Source organism: Misgurnus anguillicaudatus, chromosome 23 (genome assembly GCF_027580225.2).
Source record: "Misgurnus anguillicaudatus chromosome 23, ASM2758022v2, whole genome shotgun sequence".
NCBI lineage: Eukaryota > Metazoa > Chordata > Actinopteri > Cypriniformes > Cobitidae > Misgurnus > Misgurnus anguillicaudatus.
Window position 1 is genome coordinate 14470801 of NC_073359.2, and position 13409 is coordinate 14484209.

At 37.4% G+C, this 13409-nt stretch overlaps 1 protein-coding gene across 3 annotated transcripts in view; it reads left to right on the plus strand.

Moving 5' to 3' along the window:
* The window catches only part of ccdc66 (coiled-coil domain containing 66), a 132824-nt gene that overhangs the window by 16082 nt on the left and 103333 nt on the right, over positions 1–13409 (plus strand). The window lies entirely within an intron of this gene.

Consider the following 13409-nt stretch of genomic DNA (forward strand, 5'->3'; position numbering starts at 1 on the left):
GTTGACGAGCTGGATGAGTATAAAAGACGCTGGAATCTCAAAATAACGGGGATTTCGGAAGAGGCTGGGGAAAACGTGAAGATGATCGCAATGGAAGTTTTCTCTCAGGTGTCCCCAGGTTTGAGAGAGAATCTACAGACCTCTATTGATGTGGCACACAGAATCGGACCGAAAGATGGGGGCATGCACACACGGCGGATTATTGTGCAGTTTTTGTCACGCTCTATTCGGGATCGGATTTGGTCAGACGCCAAAAACTCTGAAGTTCTTAAACAGAAAGGCATCAAAATAACAGAAGATCTTACTCAGCGGGCGAGAGAGGCACGTAACAAGCTGTGGCCATTGGTGAGTCAAGCAAGGAAAGATGGAAAACGAGCTGGTTTTAAAGGATCGTTTGCCATTATTGATGGAAAGAAGATTTCTGCGGACAATATGTGACTTGTATTATCAACTGTCGGTGCTTCGCGGTGGATCTAAGCGTACCGGTTTCCCGGCTCGTTAATGCACAAAAGCAAATTTTATATAACCTTTATTTAACTAGGAAAGTCACATTGAGGTTGTAACCTCTTTTACAAGTGAGACCTAGTCAAGACAGGGTTAGATAGCAAGAATAAACAAATAACAATCCACAAACAAAACCAAACATCATTAATAAATACAACAAAGAATACAGCAGCATAAACATTTAGATACTCAATACTGTTCACAGAAACGAAGAAATTAAGAGCAAGTAGAATTTTCAAAGCACCTACACTTAACAATGAGCAATTCTTTTATTCTGTGTTTGAAGTCACCTAAAGAGATAAGGGACTGCAGCTTAAGTTTAGTCTGCATGTCATTCCATGACCAGGGGCCATAATAGAACAGGCTTAACCTTCCAGCCTCAGATTTGATAGCCGGCACTTTAAACTGTAACCAGTTATGTGACCTTAGATTGTGGCAACTTTGGAAAGATAAAAATTTCTTATATAAGTAATTTGGAAGTTTTCCTAAAATAATTTTATAAATTAAAATGTACCAATGTTCAAGCCTACGCAAATGCAAAGATGACCATCCTACCAAACTATAAAGTAAACAATGATGTGTCCTAAAACTAGAATTTGTAATATATCTGAGAGCAGAGTGATAGAGGGGATCAAGTTTGGACAAAGTGGACAGAGGCGCAAATCTGTAAATAGTATCCCCATAATCAATCTGTGACAGAAAAAGGCTAGCAACTAAGCGTTTTCTTGAAGCCAAGGAAAAACAGGACTTTAATCTATACAGAAAACCCAATGTGAATTTTAATTTCTTTACAAGAGAATCAACATGATATTTAAAGTTTAGGTTTTTATCAATCCAAAATCCCAAGTATTTGTAATTATCCACAGATTGGATACAAACTCCATCTAGTGACTTGATGTGGAAGGGGGGTAGCTTTGTTCGCCCAGTTTGAAAAACCATCAATTTAGTTTTATGCGGATTTAACAACAACTTCAAATCTATTAAAGCATATTGCAGGGTATTGAAGTCTGCCTGCAGGTTAGAAATAGCTAACTGGGCTGTGGGAGCACAAGAATACAGAACTGTATCATCTGCATAGAGGTGATATTTACAATAATTAAAATTATCACAGACATTGTTAATATAAACTAAAAAAAACAATGGACCCAAAACTGAACCCTGGGGAACGCCCTTAGTTATAGATACTGGGTTTGACATATCGTTACCATATTTGACCATTTGTGAACGATTGGACAAGTAGCTATGAAACCACTTGACTGCGTTACATCCAATACCAGCTCTGAGCAGGGTATTAACCAATAATGAATGGTCCACAGTATCAAACGCCTTTGTGAGGTCTATGAACAGAGAAACACAGCTGAGTTTATTGTCCAGCGCCTCTTTGATGTCATCCATAACTTTTAAAGTGGCGGATATTGTACTGTGCCCCGACCGGAACCCGGATTGCATATCATTTAAAATATTATGCGAGTGGAGATATGATTTAAGTTGGGTAGCAACTAATGATTCAAATATTTTAGAAAGAACTGGAAGATTAGAGATGGGTCTAAAATTATTCATGTCAAATCGGTCGCCGGCTTTGAAAAGGGGTGTAATGTAGGCTTGCTTCCATATAGCTGGAAACTGATAAGAACTTAATGACATGTTAAAAATATAAGTAATAGACTCAGCTATAACCGGTGCAGCTACCTTTAGCAAGAAGGGATCCAACCCATCGGGTCCAGGCGCCTTTTTAGGGTCTATAGAATTTAGTGAATTTATAACATCTTGAACTTGTAAGGCTTCAAAAGCAAAGGACAAATCAGAGATAGAAGATGAACTTAGTGGCAAAAAATGTGTTGAGGCATCTATTGAAGTTGATGAAGACTGCTGATCAAATAGATGACCTGCCTTCTCAAAGTGTGCATTAAAAGCATTTAAAATATCACTTTTATCTGTGATGGTCATATTTCCAATAATCACTTTCTGGGGAAAGTCTGAAACCTTTTTGTTCTGTAATACTTTAATTGTTTTCCAGAATTTAAAAGGATTATTGAAATTTTCAGTAGTTGCATTAAGATAATAGTTTGATTTAGAGGCCCGAATAGCTGAGGTACATTTATTTCTCAAAGCTCTAAAACGTTGCCAATCTGCATTACTGCTGGTCCTCCTTGCGAGGGACCACTGTTTATTTCTTAGTTGAATTAACTGGGCTAGTTCATGAGAAAACCAAGGATTATCCCGATTCTTTATTCTATATTTTTTAAAAGGAGCGTGTTTATTGGCAATCAATAGAAACTGCTGCTGAAAAAAATCAACAGCTTCGTCAACAGTGGGAATCAATGCAATGTGATCCCAATTCAATTTTGCCAAGTCAGATAAAAATGCCTCCTCTGAAAATTTTTTAAAATAGCGTCTAGAAACAGTGAGACCCTTAAATTTGGGTATTTTGGTGTTTCTAATACACCCTATCGCACAATGGTCACTCAGGTCGTTTGCAAACACACCTATCGCTGAATACTTATGAGCCCTATTGGTGAGAATGACATCTAACAGAGTGTCACTATTAGGCTTAGATGGATTAAATCTGGTGGGGCTATCAATAAGTTGTACTAAATTTAAAGAATTACAAGCCAACTTAAAATTCTCTGATTTATCGCTTAGCCAATCCCAATTTAAATCACCAAATAAAATTATTTCAGAATCATTTAACTTGGACAACACATCAGTCAAAGTAGATAGGGTCTCAGAAACAGCAGAGGGTGGCCTATAGCACCCAATAAGAGTAAATGGAGCATTTGCAACCCCAATATTTAAAGCAATAAGTTCAAACTGTCTTGGGATTGACTGGGAAAGTAAAACAGACACGGGAATTTTTTGAGATACATAAATGGCTACGCCACCAGCGCGCCCTTTTCGATCTATTCTGTAGACATTATAACCACCAACACAAATAACATCATCAGGGACAGATGGTTTAAGCCAAGTTTCAGAGATCACAACAATATCTGGATAAGCAGACACAAACCACGTTTTTAATAAATCAAGTTTAGGTAGTAAACTTCTAGCATTGAAATGTAGAAAACCAATTCCATGCCTATTGGCAAATTCAGTAGGCGTAGAGAGATGATGTAAATTTACTGAGTTAGACAGAGGGCCCGGGTTTACATTAACATTTCCAGAGACAAATAAAAGCAATAAAATCAATATTCGTGAAAGAGACTTTTTATCATTAAAAGAAGGTTTGTGATGAGAGGAAGTCCTTGGACAGCCGTGAGCATAAACTGATTCAAATACCAGTAAGGCGTATGGAAAAACAGTCCTTATATGATCTATTATTAATACATTGAGAAATTGATCAGTAGTGTAGTTTGTCGCGAATTGCCGAATAGATGGAAGATCATAGAATTCCATAGAAATTGTGCGTTGTGTGCAACAATGCTGACATGACAACGGCATGCTTGCGAGACAAACAAACAGAGACAGCACAATCGTGAATGTTAAAGTCATTTTTAAAATGTCACAGCGTCCAGAGAGACTGAAGAAAGAAGTGCCAGCAGCAGCAGGAGAGGAGGGGACGAACAGTCACCTGGTTAAATCCGAAGATTCATCCTCCGTCGCACGCCCGGCGTCAAAAGTTAATTATTTGGCGGTGCGCACAATTGCACAGCCACCTTATATCAGAAGGCGTAGTCGCTCTGGCAGATCCTTTGAACCCGAGATCGATATCCAACGATGGGCCAGCTCGAATGCAAAATCGAGCCGTCAGATGAAGTAATCCACCAAACTCATTTGCTGATCACGTTCGCGCCACCGGAGATGAGTAAATACGGCCGCTAACAAGGAACCAGCATCAGAGTCGTGTTGCACGCAGGTTACGTGACTGACTGAGCCAGCCAGCTCAGGTTGACACCATGGGCGATCATTCAACTAATAACATTTCTCCGTAAAACTGCCCAACTGCTAGACGCAAAATAAAAACTTCAATTCCTCATCTCTGTAGCAAATCCTCAGAGCTTAGACACCTAAAATATTTAAAACTGCTTGGCACTCAAGTTAAAACGCAAAACAGGACTCCCAAAACACAGAGACACACATAAAACTGCTATCGTGCCGCCATCTTGAATCTAAAAAAAAAAAAAAATTTTGGCGATGTTGATATCCTTTTTGCTTTTAAATGGCACTTTTACCTGAAATTATTATAACAATTGTTAAGGTTCTGTTACCCTACAACACTTTATTAAACACGAAGGGTTAAAATTTAAGATTTTGCACTTTCTGCCCTTTAGTTTAATGTAGCAATACTCTTCTGCCGTAGGGCAGTTTATTCCAAGTGTTCTTTCAATGTCTTTTAATGTTTCTTGTTTTTTTCTTAATGTTCGGGGGATTCGTGATCTTACTAAGTGCAAGGCTTTATTTTTATTTTGTAAATCTAAAAAAAGAGATGTTTATTTTTTACAAGAAACTCATTCTGCAGTTAATGATGAATCATTCTGGTCAACACAATGGGGTGGAAAAGGTCTATTTTCTCACGGTTCTTCTTATTCTGCTGGAGTAGCAATTTTATTTAACAATAATTTCAATGGCAAAATTATTGAATCTCAATCCTCTTCTGAGGGAAGATGGTTAATAGCAGTGGTACAGATCAATGAGAAAATTGTTATTATTTGTAATATTTATGGCTTTAACAGATCTGAGTTGAACCGTATTCTTCTTAATACGTTATCGTTAAAAATTTCTGCTTTGAGTGTAAAATTTCCATCAGCAGCTTTTATCGTGGGAGGGGATTTTAATGAGCCCCCTGACTTAGATTTGGATAGATTTCTTCCAAGACTCTGTGTTAACAGTATAAACATGGTGATTAATGATTTCTGCAGCAAACTTTCTTTACTAGATGCTTACAGACACGTCCATGGCAGTTCTTCTTCCTCATTTACATGGTTCAAAGGTGATATGACACAAAAATCTAGAATTGATTTTTGGCTTGTATCTGATTGCCTTGTTTCATTTATTAGGTCCTGTGATATTTCTTCTGCTCCGTTGACGGACCATGCTTGTATATCTCTTGAATTATCTGAGTCTTATAATAGCACTCAAAGAAAACCAGGATATTGGAAATTATACAACAGTTCTTTCTGGTTCTCGAATCTGATTGGCTTAGAGCTATACGATATTGTGCTGATAACGGCACTGTAACCGCTTCACCTTTCGTATTATTCCGCCACCTAGTGAATGGAGGTCCTAAGCAGGCTCATCTCTGAATGGAAAAACACAGACGCGCTGTTTGAATCACTCTCCGTGTGTCTCATTATTTTACTAGCTCATAAATCAGTCTGTGAATCCCCAATCAGAAGTATTATTCCGTCAAAGATCAGCGCTCTTGGATGTTACGTTAAAGTTAATGGGAGAAATGTCTTGTCACATCGTGTGGACGATTAACACTTGGAAAGAGGAATATAAACACTCGTTTTTTTCTGGAGCTATATCTTTTATCAGAACCCGAAAACACCGTGGAACAGCAGGTAAGCACCGCAGCTGTTAAATGTGGACATTGATCATTTACTTTATCGTGACGTGACTATTAAAACATGTTATGTGATCTCGCCTCTGGTATATTTATAAGCAGCATGGAAAAACATCTCTCTGACACTTATAAAACACCGTTTTGTATAGTACTGACAAGAACAAAGTTTAATAATAATAATCGAGTGCTCGTATCGCGTTAAGAATAAATGAGAAAGCAATAGTAACGTTACACAAGTATAGTTTTATTAACTTTTACTTCGCGCAAAAACAATAACAACACAAAAGACACTAAATATGAATAAAAAAACAAGTACTAGTTTGATCATGACACCAAATACTGCTGATTTGATCTCATTTTGACGATCATAAACAAACAAGGCCAACATGAGAGCCAGGAAATCCCTTTCAGAAATGTAGCCCAGAGAGGGCGGTGGTCAGCGGGCGAGTGAACACTGACGTCCGCTCATGCTTTGGTTCTCATTCGTACCGAATCTCACTAAGCAAACGTTCAAACAGGCGCTATCTTTACTAATCGACTGCAGATTTAAATATAATACAGATACATTCTCGACTGAACTAATCTTAAAACTACACTTTGTGACCAAGAAACGGTAATATAAAGAAACGGCTTTTCCGTCCATTGAGTTGTTATGAGCTTCAAAGCAGCCGAAAGTTTTGGCCGCCCTCAAATCCGTGGCGGAAGAAGTAGTTCTCAAACAAAGAGGCTTTTAAAATAACTCCGTTGTTGTTTTCTAGTTTTCGTTTTTCAAACGTGTGCCGTCGAACTGTTGTATAAAAGCAATATCGCTCTCTGAGTCGTGTGATATAGCTTTATATCATCACGGCTGTGATTGCCTCCGGCACTCGGCCTGCGGCCTCATGCCTCTGGCCTAATCACAGCCGTGATGATATAGAGCTATATCACACTCCTACTCGAGCGATATTGCTTAATTAAATACCACCTTCTTACAACATACCTCATTTTGCTCGGGCAACAAAAATATAGTTGATAATCTTGAAACTAATTCAAGTTCAGCTATTATAAAATGGGAATATTTTAAATATGAATGTCGTAAATTTTCCGTGCAGTTTGGTAAGCAACTTGCTAAGACAAAGAATCTGAGAAGCTCTGCAATCATTTCAGATATAAATAATATTTTATGTTTATCCTCACCTAGTGATCAAGACAAAGAGAAGTTATATTCGCTGAGGGAAGAGCTTGACGTTCTTTACACAGAGAAGGCTAAAGGCGCCTTTGTTAGGTTGAGGGCAAAATGGTTAGAATTTGGAGAACGAAATTCGTCATATTTTTTTAATTTAGAAAAAAAGAAGAGGTGAACTTAAAAGGATTTCTGCACTTGAAATTGAAGGTAATTTGACTTAAGAAAATCTCTAAATCGGTATCCGAATTTTATCAACAACTTTATACGTCTTGTTTTAACCCTGAGTCTTCCAAAACATTTTTCTCTAAAGTGGAATCTTTCATTCCAACTTTGAGTAAGAATAGTCATGATGTTTGTGAGGGTGAATTGACAATGGCGGAACTGGATTATGTGTTGTCTAAATCCCCGTTTAATAAGAGTCCGGGCCCAGATGGGCTACCATTTGAATTTTATAGACTATTTTGGAATGATATTAAACATATACTTTTAGATGCTCTTAATGAATGTTTAGATAGAGGGGAATTATCTGAATTTATGAAGCAAGGCCTAATTACTTTAATTCCAAAGCCGAATAAAGATAACAAAATATTAGATAATTGGCGCCCCATAAGTTTGCTTAATTCAGACTATAAATTATTAGCTGCAGTATATGCAACAAGATTGAAGCCATGTTTAGAAGAACTTATTTCTCCCACTCAATCTGGCTTCATGAAAGGCAGACATATATTTCTAATAATATTTGTCTTGTTTTAGATCTCCTTGATTATTCTGAGTTAATTAATAATGATGCTCTTATTTTATTTTTAGACTTTTACAAGGCGTTTGATACAGTAGAGCATGATTTTATGTATGAAACTCTTCTTCGTTTTGGTTTTGGACCCAAATTTGTGAATTCCATACAAACCCTGTATCATAACATTACTAGCTGTCTCTTTTTCCAAAGGGACTTCTCCTCGCTTTGTTGTAGGGAGAGGTATCAGACAAGATATCAGATGTCCGGTATCGCCTTTTTTATTTCTTTTGGTTGCGGAGCTTCTTATCTAATACATAATACACTGCAATAATATTGAGGGCATTCAGATAGCAAATAGCACTATTTTGGTAAGTCAACTTGCAGACGATACATGCATTTTTCTAAAAAATAAAAATCAGGTTCCCAATATTTTAAATGCTTTCAAATTATTTTCTGATGCCTCTGGGCTCGCAGTTAATCATAATAAATCAGAAATTTTGACTATTCATGACTCCAATGTTACAGAGATTTCTGGTATCAAGGTTAAACAAACAATCTGATATCTTGATATCCTAATTAGCAAATGTCCTAATGAAAGAGTTGACCTTAACTTTTCAAAATGCTTAACCAAAACAAAATCTATTTTTAACTGTTGGCTGCAAAGGAATCTGACAATCCATGGACGTGTTTTACTTTCTAAAGCTGAAGGTTTATCGAGGCTTGTCTTGTATACCATGCTCTCTCTGTATGTTAATCCGAAAATGTGTTCTCTCATTGATAAAGCTGTATTTCAGTTTATTTGGAGAAATAGAACTGAATATATAAAAATAAAGACTGTTATTAGGGTGTTTTCACAAGGTGGTTTTAATGTCCTGGACTTTAATACACTTAACATAACTTTTAAAGTTAACTGGATAAAACATTGTCTGGCCCATAGAAACTCTGTGTGGTTTCATATCCCCAATTTGATTTTTGAGAAATGTGGTGGGTTAAAATTTTTGCTTTCTTGTTACTTTAAATGTAGTAAACTTCCCATTAAATTATCCAATTATCATAAACAATGCTTGGAAGCCTGGAAAATAGCTTTCAAGCACAACTTTTCCCCACATTCTTGCATTTTATGGAATAATAAGTATGTATTGTCTAAAAATAAGTCCATGTTTAAAAAAGATTGGATAGACAAAGGAATTGTTTTCGTTTCAGATTTATTAAATAGAAATGGTGATGTTTATACTTATCAGCAATTCTTATCTGTATCAGGGTTGAAGCCTTCCCTGAGAGAATATAATGTGGTTGTAAAAAAACATCTCTATTAAATTGCTTCTCCTTGTTAAAACACATCTAAGCTATAACATGGTTGCAAGACAGATTCCAAATATTGTTATTGGAGGTATTAATATTATGGATAAGAAGTGTAATAATCTCCATATTAGAAAGTCTCTTGTTCAACATCTAAGTTGCTATTCAAAAGCAATTACAAGATGGAAACAGATGTTTTACATACAGTCTTTTGACAAAATATGGTCAGAGTATAACTACTTTTTACTCCCTAATAAGGTAAAATAAATACATTTTAAGATTTTGCACCGTTATTATCATTTCAACATTTTTTTTAATTAGTTTAACAAATAGAAATCTCCTTTTTGTTCTTTCTGTTATACTGAATCTGAAACCCTTACTCATCTATTTTGCTCCTGTATCTTTTCTGTAAACTTTTGGAAACGAGTATCTATGATTTTTGACACATTTCACAAGTTAGTTGTAATTGATGACTTTATGATTCTTTTTCTGGAATGTAATTCTGGCTCCTCTGATGTTGATTTTGCACTAAAATTTATGATTTTATAAGGGAAATTTCATTTACATAAATCTAAAATACTATCAACAAAACCCGCCTTTAATCTTTTTTGTATAGATTTAAAAATTTTCTATGAATCTCTTGAATCAAATCTTAAAAACAAGAGTCAAAGTGGTGCCCTCAGCATAATGTAGGGTTTATAGACAATTGGAAGCATTTCCGGGGAAGACCTGACCTGCTAAAGAGAGATGGCCTCCATCCGTCTCCGGAAGGAAGTGCTATACTCTCTAGAAATCTGACCAATAGTCTTACTTTTGATATTGTCTGACTATCCAGGGCCCAGGTCAGGAAACAGACAGATCGGCTTACCCATCAGTCTGTTAGCTGCCTTGACATGTCAAGATCACATATTAGTGTTGGGCGATATGCCCCATCTAGAGATCGTCCTATCGTCAGCCTGTAAGATCGGCGATACACGATAGTATTGGGGGGCGGGGCAGTAGTTTACTCATTTTTTTATTTGTTAATTTTTTACTCATTATAACAAGTCACTTGATTGGTGGACAAAAAAAGAGCAAGAGCAACCCTGTCATGACCGCAACCTTCTTAAAACTGATGCCATTAATGCAAGCGCGTCATTAAAACCCTAACCATGATTACTTAATAACTCTAAAAACATGCATCTGCGATACAAACAATTCAATGCATTTGTTTAGTGCTGTTGCAGAACGCTACACGTGTCAAGCAGTGGTGCTCTCATGGGTGCCTTTTTAAACACATTGGTCCAGCGGAACGCGATCATATTTTAAACACAATCATATTTTAAACACGAGGGACGTGTTGCTACAACTCATTGAAATGCATGTCATAAATAGGATTAATACCTAGTGATCTGACTTCGGACTGCATGTCCGCGAGCAACATGATCTCACAAAGTTTCGTGGCATAGTCACGGAATTTTGTGCTCATTTTTCCGTGACATTCTCACGGATCTCCGCATATTTCCGTGGCCCTGCCACGGACTTTCTTTTCCGTGGCATTCTCACGGATTGGTTACTCAACTGCTTTTTCCTATTTTCAAACCATTGTCGCTTCGGTTTAGGGTTAGATTTGGTGCTTGCGTTACTTTGTCACTGTAAGTATTGGTTTATACAATTTTTTCTGATGTATTCTTTTATATTTTCTAAACTTTAATCAATTGTCACCTGGCATTGGGGTTAGAGTTGGGTTTGGGTAGGGATGTCATTTTATGTAAATCTAACCCTAAACCGAAGCGAAAATGGTAAGAAAATAGGACAAAACAGTTGAGTAACCAATCCGTGAGAATGCCACGGACAAGAAAGTCCGTGGCAGGGCCACGGAAATATGCGGAGATCCGTGAGAATGTCACGGAAAAATGAGCACAATGTCACGGAAATTCGTGAGATCAGGTTGTCCGCGAGAGTGAGAGAGGCGCCAATATGCAGCAGGTCATATTTTAAACAAAAGGAATAGTTTGCCTCAGCTCGCATGAAACGCGTTAAACTGAACAAATACATAAGGATTACCACTTTAGTTTATATGTTTAGACTTAGGACAGATGCGAGAGCGCGTGCACGTGAGACAAAGAGAAGCGCAGCTGGATTTAGTGCTAGAAGGAGTCCAAGACTTGCACATTAAGTGCAGGACAGGTACGTGCAAGAAGGAATTCTCTCTTTACAGGAAAGCATGCAATGTGGATGTTAATGTAAAACTATAATAATAATAACCATTTGCCAACTATCGTCATGACTATCGTCATGAAAGCCTGCCATTGGCGATATGTCTGGAGATCGTCGATACACGATACTATCGTCTATCGGCACAGCCCTATCACATATATCCCAGCACATAGAGCCTTTTTTACCAGAGTACCAACACATCTCGACTGTGTCTGTTCCTCGAAAAAATAAATACAGAGCACCGTTTACCTCGTCTCGTACAAATCGTATTAACATAAAATTAGAACACAATACATTAACAGATGAAACTCAAATGTTAAAATTCGGCCTTCTTAACATTAGATTGCTTACCAATAAAGGACGAATTATCAATTAAATAATTACTGACCAAAACTTAGATGCACTCTGTTTAACAGAGACCTGGCTTAAAGGGGGGGGGTTTAATGGTATTTCAAGCATTCTGACTTATTAACACAGTTATAAAGTTGTTTCCTCATGCTAAACGTAGGCAAAGTGTCAAAACAGCAGTTGGGCGTGTTTCAGAGTATTTCTGTGCCGAATGCACTTCGCCAGGGTTCGTACAAGTTTCGGCTAGTTTTTTTCGATTACAGTTCTAACTGACGTTTCAGGGGTTTTCGATACGTATCACTTCTTTATATGGGCTTCCGCCGGAAAACTTCCCCCGGAAAACCCCGCCCAGCCATCAGTCAGCGGGAGACGCTAGAGCTTGCTAACAGCTTATCACGCCACTCAGCTTTGTTTAATTTCAAAAGTCAACAAGGCACAACAAGAAGTGTGTTTTTGGATGTAAGGAGAAGACATCCAGCCTTATGGAAACAATGGATATAGTTTATTATCCGGATTAGCAGCGGAGTTTTGCGTGTGTGTTTGATGCTGTGGATTTTCAGAACCGGGTCATGACGAGTTACACGTGGTAAGTATGACTTCTGTCTTATGTTGGAAATAGGCGCGTGTATATTATATAAATGACACGAACATGTAGTGAATCATAAGTTAAAACAGTGTTGTATAGTGTTGCATGACTCGTACTCGCTCCTCCTGCGGTAGTAACTCCTCCTTCATTTTTTCGTACGTTATCGGAAAGATTCGGTAAAGCTAATCTTTCTTTTATAAATCTGATTAAACTAAAGACTCTTCAGAGATATAAAGGATGTCATACTACTCTATAGGTACTCCAGATTAACATCAGAAATGCAGAAACAGCGTGTGTTACGTGAGCTTTAAAGCAGACGATTACACCAGTTTAAACGAATCCACCCCACAAGACTATTATTATAAACACGTTCCTCGTCTAAAAGGGAGAGGGGGTGGTGTAGCTACAATATACAATAAAATATTCAAAGTAAACCATAAATCCAACCTAAAATTTTATTCGTTTGAAATAATACTGTTAAATATGGAAATAACTGATCGTAACAACAAACGACTTTCGTTTATTTTAGCTACCATATATAGGCATCCAGGCCACCACACAGATTTTCTTAAAGAAATAGCAGACTTCCTATCTGAGCTTACAGTCACTGTAGATAAAGCTCTTATCGTTGGTGATTTTAATATCCATGTGGATAATCCAAAAGATGCATTAGGACGTGCGTTTATGGATGTTCTAAATTATCTCCGCATTAAACAAAACGTGTCAGGGCCCACGCATACTCGTAATCACACACTAGACTTAATTCTGTCACTCGGACTCAATATTAATGACATCGAAATATCACCCCAGAGCGATGCCGTTTCAGACCATTGCCTTGTGTAATACACGATACTTCTAGATAGGACCGCTCCGTCTTTAGCCAGAACAATAATTTCCACCACTAAAGATAGCTTTATCAGCACTCTTCCAGACCTGTCTCAAATGAAACATGTAGCAGATAACCGTGAAGATCTGGATATTATAATAGAAAACCTGAACAACGTCTGCTCTAGCACGTTGGATGCCGTTGCTCCCATTCGAAAAAAGAGAATCAAAGAAAAACCGCCAGCTC